Source organism: Salvelinus sp. IW2-2015, linkage group LG6.1 (assembly GCF_002910315.2).
Source record: "Salvelinus sp. IW2-2015 linkage group LG6.1, ASM291031v2, whole genome shotgun sequence".
In the NCBI taxonomy this organism is placed as follows: domain Eukaryota; kingdom Metazoa; phylum Chordata; class Actinopteri; order Salmoniformes; family Salmonidae; genus Salvelinus; species Salvelinus sp. IW2-2015.
The window spans coordinates 5621669-5624545 of NC_036845.1; positions in this window are offsets into that span (position 1 = coordinate 5621669).

The window sequence follows — 2877 nt, forward strand, 5'->3', positions numbered from 1 at the left end:
GTAAACATTATATAAAGTGGCATTGTTTAAAGTGACTAGTGATACATGTATTACATCCAATTTTTAACTATTAAAGTGGCTAGAGATTTGAGTCAGTATGTTGGCAGCAGCCACTCAATGTTAGTGATGGCTGTTTAACTTCACTAGGGTAGGGGGCAGCACTCTGAATTTTGGATGAAAAGCGTGCCCAAATTAAACTGCCTGCTACTCAGGCCCAGAAGCTAGGATATGAATATAATTTGGATAGAAAACACTCTAAAGTTTCCAAAACTGTTAAAATAATGTCTGTGAGTATAACAGAACTGATATGGCAGGCGAAAACCTGAGGGATATCCATCCAGGAAGTACTATTATTTTGAAAGGCTGTTTTTCCATTGAAAGCCTATCCACCATACAAAGACTTAGGACCCAGTTCACGAACTCTGTGGCTTCTTCTACATGTGGCTAGTCTTTAGGCATTGTTCCAGGCTTTTACTCTGAAAAATGAGGGAGATACAGCACTTTCAATGAGTGGCCAGTGGAAATGTCCAGACATGAGTCCAGCGTGTGATCGGGATCGCGCATTTCTTGTTTCTCCTTTCTATTGACGAAACTTTTGTCCGGTTGAAATATTATTGATTATTTATAACAAAAACAACCTGAGGATTGATTTTAAACATCGTTTGACATGTTTCTACGACCTTTTATTGTACTTTTTTGACTTTTCGTCTGGATGTTGAGAGCGCTCTTTGTGCCTTTGGATTACTGAACTAAACGCACCAACAAAATGTAGGTTTTTGGACATAGAGAGGGACATTATCGAACATAACGAACATTTATTGTCTAACATGGAGACCTGGGAGTACCAACAGATGAAGATCATCAAAGGTAAGAGATTCATTTTAACACTATTTCTGACTTTTTGGGGGAAAATGGCTGTATGGTTTTCTATGGCTAGGCGCTGACCTAACCTGACCTATGCATGGTGTGCTTTCGCAGTAAAGCCTTTTTGAAATCTGACACAGCGGCTGGATTAACAAAACATTTATCTTTAATCCTATGTATAAAACTTGTATTTTTCATCAATATTTATGATGAGTATTTCTATAATTTGATATGACACTCTGAAATTTCCCCGGATGTTTGTTTGAGACAATGATTACTGTACATTCCGCACCAATTTCAACTGAGGTTTTTGGACATAAAGATTAACTTTATCGAACAAAACACACATTTATTGTGTAACATTAAGTCCTGTGAGTGCCATCTGATGAAGATCATCAAAGGTTAGTGATAATTGTTTTCGCTATTTCTGACTTTTGTGAGCCCTCTCCTTGGATGGAAAATTTTCTGTGACTAGGCGCTGACCTAACATAATCGCATGGTGTGCTTTCGCCGTAAAGCCTTTTTGAAATCGGACACTGTGGTTGGATTTACAAGAAGTTTATCTTTAAAATGGTGTATAATACTTGTATATTTGAGGAATTTTAATTATGGGATTTCTGTTGTTTTGAATTTGGTGCCCTGCAATTTCACTAGCTGTTGTCGAAGGTGGGACGCTACCGTCCCACTGGTACCAGGGAGGTTAACCTCTAATTCCTCCCAAACCCGGATCCGGGAGCACCCCCCACAGTAAAAAAGCTGACTAGCATAGCCTAGCATAGCGTCACAAGTAAATACTAGCATCTAAATATCATTAAATCACACAACTCCTAAAGAAGAATACGTTAAGATCGACAGCTCCGAACCAGAGATAGCCAGATAGATCACATCTTGTGAGAATCAATTGCGCACGTGCGAGTTTCTAGTGCTCTCGTGCATTTGTATAAATGTTACAGGGAAGACACAAATATGTAAATCTATTAGCTAACCACGTTAGCAAAAGACACCACTTTTTTACTCCACCAGTTTTTTACTCCATCAGTAGCCATCACTAATTGACCAAATAAAGATATAAATAGCCACTATCCAAGAAACAACTTCATAAGATGACAGTCTGATAACATATTTATTGTATAGCATATGTTTTTTTAGAAAAATGTGCAATATTCAGTATAAATCACAGTTCTACATTGCAGCTGCAATCTGAAATACGTGCGAAGCTGCCAGTAATATATACAGAGAAACGCAACGTAAATACCTAATTACCTCTTTAAACCATTTCTGAAAAAAAACACAGCAAATGAAAGCCCAAACATCTTGTTCCAGCCAATTATGTCAGATTTTTAAAGTGTTTTACAGCGAAAAACTATAGCATTATATTAGCTTAGCACAAATAGCCAGAAACACAAGCAATTTACCAGCAGCACAGGTTAGCGATCGTAACAATCAGCAAAAGATATATAATTTGGACTAACCTTTGTATACTTCCACAGCATGACAGTCCTGTAACATCATATTACACAATGCATATAGGTTTTGTTCGAAAAATGTGCATATATTAGCAGCACAAATCATGGCTATACAATGTGATCAGTAGCAAAAGTTCATGCATTCTGCCGGCGCATCATTGGAAAGGCACATAAGTTTTACGATTATTTTCGAGTAGATTGAACAAAAAAATACAGGTTGACAGCAAATGAAAAGATGCATTAGTTTATTAATGCAACCGCTGAGTTAGCATTTTTAAAATTAACGTTACTAGACATATCATGTGCCGTTACAGCCAGACTAAGTGCCGCAATAATGGCGGACAAATGCGTTTCAGCATTTTTCCACATATAAATACGGATATAACATCATAAATCGTATCTTACTCCTTGGACGAGCTTTCCATCAGAAATCTTGGGCAAGGTGTCCTTTGTCCAAAGAATCGTTGCCTTGGTTGGAAAAACGATTGTTCTTCAACTTCGGAATTAGCAGCACACATAGCTATGTGGCCCACAACATTACCCAATC